Source organism: Zingiber officinale, chromosome 7A, assembly GCF_018446385.1.
Source record: "Zingiber officinale cultivar Zhangliang chromosome 7A, Zo_v1.1, whole genome shotgun sequence".
In the NCBI taxonomy this organism is placed as follows: domain Eukaryota; kingdom Viridiplantae; phylum Streptophyta; class Magnoliopsida; order Zingiberales; family Zingiberaceae; genus Zingiber; species Zingiber officinale.
In genome coordinates, this window is record NC_055998.1 from 9,911,840 (window position 1) to 9,924,937 (window position 13,098).

At 36.3% G+C, this 13,098-nt stretch overlaps 1 long non-coding RNA gene across 1 annotated transcript; it reads right to left on the bottom strand.

Moving 5' to 3' along the window:
* Nucleotides 1-1,586: 1,586 nt before the first annotated feature.
* On the bottom strand, nt 1,587-2,356 carry LOC121999915. Its single transcript, XR_006116825.1, has 3 exons — nt 2,101-2,356; nt 1,881-1,990; nt 1,587-1,625 (listed from the first exon to the last, which is right to left on the bottom strand). It is a non-coding gene; the product is annotated as an uncharacterized LOC121999915 (long non-coding RNA).
* Nucleotides 2,357-13,098: the final 10,742 nt, after the last annotated feature.

Sequence of the window (13,098 nt, forward strand, 5' to 3'; positions counted from 1 at the left end):
GGCGCTATGATACCACTAAATTGGTATCAGGTTATCCCAAATATCCTAAATACGAAAATAAAGATCGTAAAACTTAAGCTCTGATACCACTAAATTGTCACGCCCCAGAGGAGCCCCCGTCCGAAGAAATTTCGGCAGCATCTCCCCTGTACGGCGGACAATCTGAAACTTTCTACATATCTCCATACCTCAGCCACATACGGCTGGAATAATAACAATAAATATAACACAACCACACAAACATCCACGCAGTTATATATAATCAAACAAAGCAGTAATACACTGACTCAAAACCACCCTACTCAACTACACTCGTAAAGCTCAAAAATCGATGAACTCACCTCTTCTGCCGTCTAGGCAGGCATGTAGTAGAATAAAATCCAAATCCAAATCCATCGGCATAATAAAATCCGTACCATGTCCATAAGTAGATTAATCCAAAAACAAAACAAGTTCAAAACATAGTCTATGAAAGAAAAACCAAAAGACTAATCATATCCTCGAGGTCTGCAGGGACTAGCAACTAGAACTCTCTCCTGACAGCATCAACCTGAAAATATCAACAATGGAGGCGGGGTGAGTCCAACACTCAGCAGGTACAACTGATATACAAAGTAGGGAAACAACACCTAGCACTAATCATGCGTACAGTCTCCTGATAAGAAAGATAAAAATGCATCTGAAGTAAACAGGAGAATACTGTACTAACCAGGTCCTGAGTATAAGGTCAAACAGTCCGAGGGATAAGGAAATCCTGTATGCATGTCAAACATAGGTATCCAAACAATATGCAGCATATAAATGCAGCAAACACAAACATAAGCAATAAATGCATCATGCATATGATGCCAATGATACGTCCTGGTCACCCCTGACGCCAGTCGATCATCTCACACAATAGTGAGGCCGAGTGGGTAGAGCTGTGACAACCGTGCACTCTGTCGTCACTGACCGAGTGGACGGGATGCTGTCGGAGTACACCTATCCTCCTACCCCAAATCATAAATGGGGGAGCGCAATGCTCTCAACTCCCGGTACACGATGACGGGGAGGAATCCCTGCTGGATAACACGTTGTGTCACACTACCCATGAGCGGACCAACGGTGCCTAACAGAGTCCCTGCTGCAACACACTCTGCCTGAATCGACCACTATCCTATGAGTGGTGGTGTGTGCAGATCCATGTAACTGGTGATGTGCTCAACAATAATGGAGCGGACTATCGCATAGCATGCAATCATGCATATGGTGCATGACAATAACCATAAAAACATCCTGACCTAATCCATATATATAGAAAAGTGCACCCTAGGTCAACGAATCATATCGAATCAAAGGTACACAGAAGGTATAAAAACCTAGGTCCGGAACATGGTGAAGCATGGTATATCACTACCCCCTATAAGCATGTATAAACAAATAAAGTATACATGGGATGCAAATCAAGCAATCAATCAATCATGTATTAGATAATGGGTAGTGACTAACCGAAACAAATAAAGGACATAATTAATGCAACTTGTTAAATTCACTACTATGTATATCAAATGACATAAGTCAAAAGTACCCGCCTCCGATAAAATGGTCCAAATCTGACTCCGAGATACTCGTCTCGCGTCAAAGTCCTGTGATATCAAACATACATTTTTATTTAGCTACAAATTAAACGAATAGCTAAATAAAATCCTTAAGAAAAATTTTAGGGATAAACCCTAAACCATAATCTCGACCTTCCTAAATTAAATCCAACAATTAACTAGAGTTAATTTCCCTTTAACCCTAATCATAACATTAGATTAAAAGTCTAAAGCTAATCAAATCTACCTATTCCAAACATAAACATAACCAATCTACTCGAAGTTCAAAACCCTAAACCTTACCTCAATATCCCAGTCGGGGTCACTGATCTACTGCCAAAAGTAGTGGCTGCTGGACCAAAGAGCAGCCCACAACACCCCAATTTCCGGATCCACCAAAACAGCACAACCTACTACAATTATCGGATCGAAATGAATCAAAAGGTCAACACCACAACAAACCAGATCAACAATTAATCAAATTCCTTGCACCTACAAAATTTCCAACCAAACTAAACCTCACCGGGGACTTGATCAATGGCAGAGGGCACTAGGGCAAAGGATCTTGTCGGCTGCCGGCGCTCGGAAGAGGAGAAGAAGACTTGGTTCGGAGCTAGGGCACCAGCAGCAGGGAGTCGGCTGTGTCGCGAGCCCACAAGAGGAGGAGTCGCGGCGGCAAGGCACAGTGGTGGCAGCCGGCACTAAAGCTCGGCTGGATCCACGTCGGTGAAGGGAAGAAGGCGTCGGCTCTGTGCAGTGGTGCTTGGCGTCACAGCGGCAGTGAGGAGGGGCATCGGCACCTAGGGCTCGGCTATTAGGGCAAGGAGGAAGATGATCGGGGTGGCTCGGTGCGTGGCTTCGGCGTAGGCTGTGGTGGCGGCGAGAGGTGGCTAGGGCGGAGGCTAGCTTCCGGCCGAGAGGGGCGGACGACGGTGTCTCGTCGGACCAGAGGAGAGGGAAAAGGAGGCAGTGGCGGCGGCTGTTGCGGCGCCAGTTAGGGCAAGGAGAAGCTTCGGGAGCGCGAGGGAGAGAAGGAGAGTCGGGCACAGTAACGGGAAGGAGTAAGAAAAAGAGAAAAAAAATAAATAAGAAAAGGAAAAAGAAATAAATAAATAAATCTTTTCCTCTCTTAAATGGGTAGCCCAAACAGGCTTTTCCGGACCCCGTTTTTATCCCCGTCAACTCGTCCGTACGAGCTCCGAAAAATTCCCGAAAAATCTCCAAAAATTCCAGAAAATTCCCTTATTAATATTCGCCTACTTCCAGTATTTTACATTACATGTATCCTTATTTCCCCATCATTACAATTAGCTAAGATTTTATTTTATTTAATCTTATTTCCTCATAATTGCACTTGCCAAGATTTTATTCTATTTAATTATATATCTTATAAAACTAATAATATATTTCCCTCTCAATATCTCTAAAAATACTAATTATTTTCTCACAAGTGCTTCGTGCCTATTTCTTTTCTGATCATTAATTTTGTATGTTTATGCTCTCCTTGGTATCTTTTTTTCTTTTCTCACAAGTAATTCTGTAAGTTTATGCTCTCTCGTTGGTGATACTCTTAGAGAACACTCTTCTCCTCCCTCACCGATAATATTTCTTTCTCACTCTTTCTTTTTCTTCCTCGATAATAGCATAAATCAGAGATTTCTTTTATCCAGACAACGTAAAGTAAAATGTTTCATCATAAAAAAAAAATTCAAAATTAATAAAGTTTTATTTACGTTCAACAATGTCTCAAAAAGATTAAATAATTTAACAATGTTAAAAAAAATTATCCAAATATTAACGAGAAAACTAAATTTTATATAAAAATAATATTTTATTTTTTAAAAAATAAATCATTTTTTTTAAATCGGTCATTCTTAATCCCAAATTCAAATGAAAAAAACTTGAGCAAAAAATTTTTAAAATATATTAAAGGGTTATTATTATTATTATTATTATTATTATTATTATTATTATTATTACTATTGTTATTATTATTATTATTGCATAGGGTCTTGGGGAATCTTGAGACGACCCTGAGATCTTGACTAGATTCTGGTTTTGAAGAAATAGAATCTAATTACTACCCTATTTGTTATATTGTGCTAAGTTTATTTTGCAGGATAATATAATTTTTATTATCTTGGACTAACTTTATGTTGCAGGAAAAGAAGTTGCTGGAAAATTCGGTCCGGGCACCCGGAGATGGTCCAGGTGCCCAAATCTGGTTGGAGCACCCGAAATGCCAAAGTTTATCACGTCGTCAGCTTGGAGAGCGCTGATTGGACGACTGACATCATGGTCCAGGCGCCCGAAAGGGATCCGGGTGCCCGGAACAGGCTATATAAGCAGCCTTCCACCAAGAGCCAGAAACACAACTTGCATTTGTGATTGCTTTCTTGCGCGCTGCTCCAAAGACGTTCCTGCGACTCCATGACGCGACTCCGACGATCGAGCAATACAACTCCGACTACAGAGTAACGCGACTCGAACAACTGAAAGCACAGCCTTCCAGATTTCTAGAAGTTGTTGGTATACTGTTATTTACTACACTTAATTTAAAAATCCATTGTATCTGTCTTTGTAAAGATTTGTGAACTGATAGTGAATTACCCATCGAAAGCACTCTCACGTGTGGATCTTGGAGTAGGAGTCAACGAAGGCTCCGAACCAAGTAAAACTTGGTTTGTTAGCATTGCTTTTCATTTTCTCTTTCGCTGCGTACTTTAATTTGGTTTCGATTTTCAACGATCGCTATTCACCCCTCCCCCCCTTTAGCGTTCTTTCTAATCCAATAAGTGATATCAGAGCAGGTACCGCTTTGAATTGGTGCAACCATCATTCAAGCAAAAGGGAGTGATAATTTTATTTTATTTCTTTTGGTTTTGAGTTTTTTTTGACATTTTCCAAATTGGTACAATTACCTCTTTGGAAAAATTCTTTTCGTAGCAAACTAATCTGAATTTGTGGAACATCAATTCAGTTTCAATATTTTCATTTTTCTCTCACACTGCTAATCCAAGACCAAGTCTTGGGACCCTCTCTCTTTATTCTCTTTGTGTGCAATTTTCATGGTCCAGAACGAGAGATACAACACCATCTGTCCTCCCCTATTCAATGGTGGCAATTTCTCATATTGGAAGAAACGAATGAAGGTTTATCTGAAGACCGACTTCAACCAGTGATTTAGCATTACCAGAGGCTACAAGGCTCCCGTCGATAACGCTGGAATTCCAATGGACCCGGAACATTGTAATCCAGAAATGAAGAAGAAAGCTCAGACCGACTTCAAGGCTCTCAACACACTTCAATTCGGGCTAATGAAGGAAAAACTGAACCGCGTCGGCCCACACGAAAATGCGAAGGAGCTGTGGGACAAGCTCATTGAATTGCACGAGGGAACAAGTGATGCGAAGGTAACAAAAAGAGACCTTTATTTAAATAAACTGTTTAACATAAAAATACAAGAAGGAGAATTTGCGAGTCAACTCCACGCGAGGATAAAAGACATCCTCAACGGACTTCACACCATCGACCACCAGATGGAGAACCGTGACCTGATAAGGTATGCCCTAAATTCGTTTCCTCGAAATGCACTATGGGCATCCATCATAGATGTTTACAAAATTTTAAAGAATCTATCTAAATTAAAATTAGATGAACTATTTTGTGAACTTGAGCCCCATGAATAGACTAACTCGAAGCAGGTCAAGAAAGGTATTGCTCTTTTTACAAGTTCCTCAAAAGAAAAGTCCAGAACAAAGTCTGAACCTGAAGGTGAGTTTGACCAAGATCCAGAAGATGAAGAATACCTGGTGAACTTGGTAAGAAAAATATTCACCAGGAGAAAGAAGAACTTCAGCAGAAAGGACTTGCAGAAGATCAACTCTACCACCAACCCTAACAATAAGAATGTGACCAGCTTCGGATGTAATAAGAAGGAGCACTACAAGAATGAATGCCCATAGCTGAAAGACGACAAGTCCAAAACAACTAGAAAGAAGGCACTCAAGGTAATGTGGGATGAATCATCTTCAGATGAATCAAATGTCGAAGATCAGAAGCACCACAACTACCTCACATTGATAGCCTGCGAATCAGAATCGGAGGATGAATTGGAAGATGGGTCTCAACCAAAATCAAGTCATGAGTCCGTACTCATTTCCGAAGGTTCCGATGAGGTATACTTTACTTTAAGCAAAAAGTTTTTCAAAATCATTGTAAACTTAAATAAAAAAGTAACCGAATATGAAAAACGAAATGAAATACCCCTTGAAGAAAATCAATAACTCAAGGAACAGATTGAAAGTTTAAATCCAAATCAAGTTATAAAACTTGAGGAGGAAAACTCAACATTAAAAATTGAAAATAACAAACTTAAAGGGTTGTTAGAAAATTTTACAACTAGATCTAAAAACTTGGATTTAATCCTCAAAAATTAAAAAGTTATATACAACAAATCTGGGCTTGGATACAAGTCCAGTTCAACAAATAAAACGTTTATATCACTTATAAGTCAAAACAAGAACCTAACTAAAGCCTAGGGTCTGAAAGCGTGCCCAATCACGCAAGTAGGACTCAATCAATTCTATGTGCCTAAACATGAAATTCACTACATAAATCCATCTAAAACTAACCCAAACCAAAATCTAAAATCAACTAAATCTAAGTCAAACCAAACAAATAACTTTAAATCAAAAAACTACAAAACCAACTCAAACCCAAATTATCATCAAGTCCATTATAACTATAAAGTAATCAACATAAACTCAAACCCAAAACTTAAAAATCAACTCAATAAGTCAAGGAGAGACTCTAAATGAGTTGGCACTGTTGGTGCGGGAAGCATCCGACGATCGAACCTGAGTTTTGATAATGGCAAAGGATTCAAAGTTAAGGTTTGTGGTGATCTAACGTGTTGAATAAGCGTTTCAGGAAAGTCCTAGCTGCGGTTAGGCAAAGGGAAAATCCTAAGGGGTGGTAACCTTAGGTCCTAGGGGGCGGTAACCCTAGGTGAGGGAAAACCCTAAGGGGTGGTAACCTTAGGTCCTAGGGGGCGGTAACCCTAGGTGGAGAAAATCCCTAAGGGGCGGCAACCTTAGGTCCTAGGGGGCGGTAACCCTAGGTGGAGGAAAATCCTAAGGGGCGGCAACCTTAGGTCCTAGGGGGTGGTAACCCTAGGTGGAGAAAAACCCTAGGGGGCGGTAACCCTAGGTCCTTGGGGGTGGTAACCCTAGGCGGAAAAGTTCAGTCCGTCTGGAGGACCGGACTGGCATCAGGTAATCTCTCCTGAGGGGAGTAGGTGAGGACGCGTTCCCCGTAAAGGGAACAGTAGGCGTCGGGTCGACCTAGGGTTTCCGGTTGGGAATCCGAAGTCAGACTCGGACAGTCCGAAGACTGTCAGTTATTCCTTACTATGTTTTATCAGATTCTAACACTGTCTTGCAGGGGATTTTGCTCGGACTAACCTTGTTTTGCAGGTGAGGAACCTGCTGGAAAAAGGTGGTCCGGGCGCCCGGGACCAAACTTTATCCCTGCCGCGACTTCGCCACGTGGAGCATCCTAGTTGGTTGGCCACGTCACACTCCAGGCGCTCGGAACCGCATATAAAAGGAGGGTTGAGGTGCAACTTCAAGGGACAACACATTCTAAGCTTTCTTCTGTGAAGTGCTGCCAACGAGACGACCTTGAAGTGCTACTACTCGACGTCGACAACCCGAAGCTCAGACTCTTCGATCTTTTGTTGTCGGTATTAGTTTACTTATTGCATTAATTGTAATTCAAATTGTAATCTTTCCTATATATAGTTGTTGCCCACCGAAAGCGGTCAAGGACCGCGGGCCTTTGAGTAGGAGTCGCCATAGGCTCCGAACGAAGTAAAACATCTGCGTCTGTTGTGTTTGCTTTTACTTTCCGCTGCGTAACTCTTTTACGATTTCCGAAAAACGTTAAAATAGCCACGAGCGCTATTCACCCCCCCTCTAGCGCTTTCGATCCATCAGGCACCTCCAAAATAACAACTTACCTGGCAGGGTAATTAGGATTAAATTAAAAAGAGATAAAAGTTTAACTTGACCTACGGTACTGGTGAAATTTTGGATGATAGTAGGTTAGGGAAGCTCTGTCTATGCATGTCTAGGACGATATGACTTTCACTTGGTGCATTTGGCTTAGTAGAACTAACTGAAACTACCCCTTACGAATCCTAACTAGTTAGACCAAGATTTTATACTAAGTTCAGTGGATAGGATTATTTGAAAAACCTCGAAGACATGATTACTCTAATGATATCCAAGTGACCCATCATAGCCCAGAAGTTTATCCAAAGAATGCATATTTTTGAGCCCAAAGTTAAACCTGAATCTAACAAAAAGTTAAACAAAATCCTGAAATTGAACATTAATTCATCCAACAAAATTATAGGATTCCCTGATTGAAAACATAAATCGGGTGAGATGACTAAGGACTTAAACTAAATTAAATTAAAATTAAATTAACATTAAATTAACATTAAATTAACTTAAATTAAATTAAATTAAACTAAAGTAAATTAAAATTAAATTATTAAATTACCTTCAATTAACTTAACTTAACTTAACTTAAATTAAATTAAATTAAAATTCAATTAACTTAAATTAAATTAACTTAAATTAAATTAAAATTAAATTAAATTAAAATTAAAGTTAAAATTAAAATTAAAATTAAACTTAACTAAAAATTATATTTAACCAGAAAACTAAACTTAAATAAAATTAAACTTAACTAAAAATTGTACTTAAATAAAACTTAACTTAACTAAACTAAACCTAAAATTAAAATTAAAACATAAAACAAAACTTAAAATAAAAATAAAAATAAATTAAAATTAAAATTAAAACATAAAACAAAACTTAAAATAAAAATAAAAAAAAATTAAAATTAAACTTAACTTAAAATTAAAACTAAAACTTTAAATTAAAATTAAAACTTTAAATTAAAATTCAAACTTAAAATTAAAATTAAAACTTAAAATTTTAAAAACTTAAAATTAAAACTTAACTTTAAACTTAAATTTAAACTTAAAACTTAAACTTAACTTTAAACTTAAAACTTAACTTTAAACTTAAAATTAAACTTAAAACTAAAAATTAACTTAAATGAAAACTATTTAAACTTAAATAAAATTAAACTTAAATTAACTTAACTTAAATTAAACTTAACTAAAAACTTAAACTTAAATTAAACTTAACTGAAAATTAAACTAAAAAATAAACTTAACAAAAAGATTAAACTTAAACTTAAAAGTAAATTAAAATTAAACTTGAATTAAAATTAAACTCAAATTAAGCTCAATTTAAACTGGTCTTAAATCCTACCTGTTATAGGAAACCAAGTGGATATTGGACAGTGGTTGCTCCAAACACATGACTGGGTATCACACCAAATTCACTCAATTAACCAACTAAAATTTAGGAACAGTTGCCTTTGGAAACAATGACAAACTCAAGGTAATTAGGATAGGTAATATTGAACTCAAAACTGATTTTATTGTTAAGAAAGTATTACTTGTTGAAAATCTCAAATACAACCTTTTTAGCATTAGTCAATTGTGTGATTCTGGAAATAAGGTTAGGTTCCTATCCTCTGAATGCTTAATTAAACACTTAGATAACCTTACTATAAGTCTGAAAGGGTTTAGAAAGGATAATATTTATACAATTAATTTAACCACTTCTTCACCTAAGTGTTATTTAACACAAAAAGAAGAAACCTGGTTATGACATACAAGAATGTCACATACAAACTTCAAAAATATAAGTAAATTAAATGGATTAGTTAGAGGCCTATTAAAATTACCTAACTTAGACTCAACAATTTGTAATACTTGTCAACAAGGGAAATAAACAAAGTCTACTCATAAATCAATTAGTCAACTTCAAACAAATTCAATACTAGAATTATTGCACTTAAACCTATTTGACTCCCATGGGATCAAATTAATAAATGAGAACCTATATTGCCTAGTAATGATAGATGATTACTCTTGATTCACCTGGGTAAAATTCTTAAAAAATAAGGATGAAACATTTGAAATCTTTAGTAATTTTTGCAAACAAATTGAAAATGAAAAGGACCTAAAAATTAAAAGAATCAGAAGTGACAATGAAGGTGAATTTAGAAATCACAACTTTAATCAATTCTGCCTTGAAAATGGTTGCCATCATGAATATTCATGCCCTAAAACACTCCAACAAAATGGAATAGTAGAAAGAAAGAACAGAACTCTACTTGAAGCCTCTAGGACAATGCTAAATGAATATAACCTACCAAAATACTTTTGAGCAGAAGCTATTAGCACAGCCTGCTATGTACAAAATCGAACCACAATAAATAAAACTCATAATAAAATCTCATTTGAGCTCTATTATAATAAACAACCTAATATTAAATACTTTAAAGTATTTGGATGCCCAACCTATATACTAAATATAAGAGAATACTTATGAAAATTTACCTCAAAAATAGAAAATGAAATCTTTGTAGGGTACTCATTAAATAGTAAAGGTTATAGAGTATATAATAAAGTTATACTAAGAATTGAAGTAACCTCAAATGTAAAATTTGAAGAGTCCAACTAAAACTTAGAACAAACCCAGATTCAACCAATTGATTTTGTTCAAGGTAACACAAGTCAAGGAGAGACCAGTGAAAACATAAGTCACGAAGAAGAAGATCAACTTCAAATGAATGAATCTATTAGAACTATAAGAGTTAACCCAAATCATCCAATTGACCAAATAATTGGTAACCTAGACTTAAGAGTTTAGACTAGGTCATCCTTTAGAAATTTAAGCCAAATATCCCTGATCTCCAAAATTGAACCCAAAACAAATCAGAATCCTTACTTGACCTAAACTGGATCATAGCCATGTAGGAAGAACTAACCTAATTTGAGAGAAACGGAGTCTGGGACTTAGTACCACCACCTAACAATAAAAAAGTAATAGAAACAAAGTGAGTATTCAGAATAAACTAAGTGAAAATGGAGAATTATTAGAAACAAGGCTAGACTAGTTGCTAAAGGATTTAGTCAAGTAGAGAGACTTGACTATGATGAAACATATGACCTAGTAGCCAAACTTGAGTTTATTAGAATGCTACTTAGTTATGCCACTCATAAAGGGATTAAACTTTACTAAATGGATGTTAAGTTTGCCTTTTTAAATGGGCTAATACAAGAAGAAGTTTATGTAGGCCAGCCACTTGGTTTTGAAAGTTTAGATCATCCTGACCATGTCTTTAAACTTAAGAAAGTCTTGTATGGTCTTAAACAAGTACCTAGGGCATAGTATGAAAGGTTAACCTCTTACCTAATTTCTAAAGGATTCAACCAAGGATAAATTGACCCCACTTTATTTGTCAAATCAATCAACCAAGGTAACTTTATAGCTCAAGTTTATGTAGATGATATAATCTTTGGTTCAATCAATTCAGAATTTTTATAAGAATTTATAACTCTAATGGAACAAGAATTTGAAATGAGCTTAGTAGGTAAACTAACTTACTTTTTAAGGTTACAAATTAAACAAACTAATGAAGAAAATTATGTTAATTAACAAAAGTATATTAAAGAATTACTTAAAAAATTTGGGATGGAAAATACCAAACAAATAAAGACACCAATGACAACTAACACAACCTTAGATGATGACCCAAATGGAAAATCAGTTGACCTAAAATACTATAGGAGTGTCATAGGTAGCCTTCTATACTTAATTACAAGTCGATCTGATATTTTATTTGCAATTAGTATATGTGCTAGATACCAAACCTGTGCTAAAGAATCACATTTAACCAACGTAAAAAAGAATTTTCAGATATCTAAAAGGAATATCAAATGTAGGAATTTGGTATCCTAGAACCCCTAATTTTGAACTCATAGGTTACTCTGACTCAGACTATGCTGGCTGTAAACTAGACCGTAAAAGTATAAGTGGTGGGTGCCAGTTACTTGGACCATCACTTATCAGTTGGTTTAGTAGAAAGCAACACTGTGTTGCCCTATCTACTACTGAGGCAGAATATATAGCAATAGGGAAATGTGTTGCACAATTATTATGGATGATGCATACTCTAAAAAATTTTAATTTTAATTTTATAAATACAAAAGTACTAATTGACAATGTTAGCTCAATTAATTTAACAAAAAATCCTATGCATCATTCAAGGATTAAACACATCAAGATTAGACACCACTTTATCATGGATCATGTCACTAAAGGTGACATTGAACTCAAATACATTGAGTCCAAGTCAAACTTAGCTGACATATTCACCGAACTCCTCCTTGAAAGTGAATTTAGTAACATGTGTCGGCAATTAGAAATGTGTGTAATAGACTAGGACTGCTATTTTCAAAATGATTTTCAAATAACTTACAAATTTTAGGATAAAATTTCTTAATTTTCTCAAAATTTCCTTACTTTTAGACTTTTCAAAATTAATTTTAGCCTTAGTCTAGATCAAATCTATAGAATGTATGTTCCTATAAATCTAGGACTTGAGCATCTTACCAACACATTAGGGTTAACTTGTTTGTGTATTGCCAAACTTAGAAAGGGGTGAGATGCTGATGCAGGAGAGGATCCAAAATTGAGTTTTTTAAAGTAGTTATCTGTTAATTAAGTTTAGTTTATTTTTTATATTTAAATTTATCCTAAATTTTAGGAACCAAGTCTTGATAGTTAATTTATCCTAAATCTTAGGGAATAAGTCTAGCTGGTTATTTTTCTGTTTAGATTTTTTTGAGGGTTTTGAGAGCTATATAAACCTATGCTTAGATGATGTTTAGGGATAAGTTATTTTGATATTGAATCAATTAGTTCACTTAAGCCACGTTACGACTACATCTCTTTTATTCTTTTATTCCTGCTCTTATTTTCTCAAGAAGGTTTTTTAAACCTATCTTGAGCTACTTCTTATTTTATTATTTCTTTCTTATTTTTTCTTAAACCCTCTGTAACTTCACATCCCAGAATCATCTATATTCTGCTCAGCGTTAGTTGGTATCAGAGCTCATTAAGATCTAATGGAGGGTCATTGTAACGACCCGACCCTCTTGGCCCATTTGGCGACCTCTCATGTCGTCGACCGTCGGCCCTTATGTCGTCAGCCCATTTGACGACCTTGGGCGTGTCGTTACTCACTAGGACTTTCACCTGGTTTTTGCCTCCAGGATTCGAACTCTAAACCTCCGGGCTTAAGTATTAGAGTTTATGAATCTGGCAACCAAGTGAGATGATCTCGGTTGCACCGTGATTCATAAACCTAATACTTAAGCCCGGAGGTTTAGAATCGAATCCGGGGGCAAAAATCCAGGTGGAAAGTCCTAGTGAGTAACTACACGGCCAAGGGTCGGCGGTCGACGACATTAGAGGTCGCCAAATGGGTCGACAACATAATCGACGACATGAGAGGTCGCCAAATGGGCCGCCAAATGGGCCAAGAGGGCCGGGTCGTTACAATAAAAAGGCGCTTTTTATTG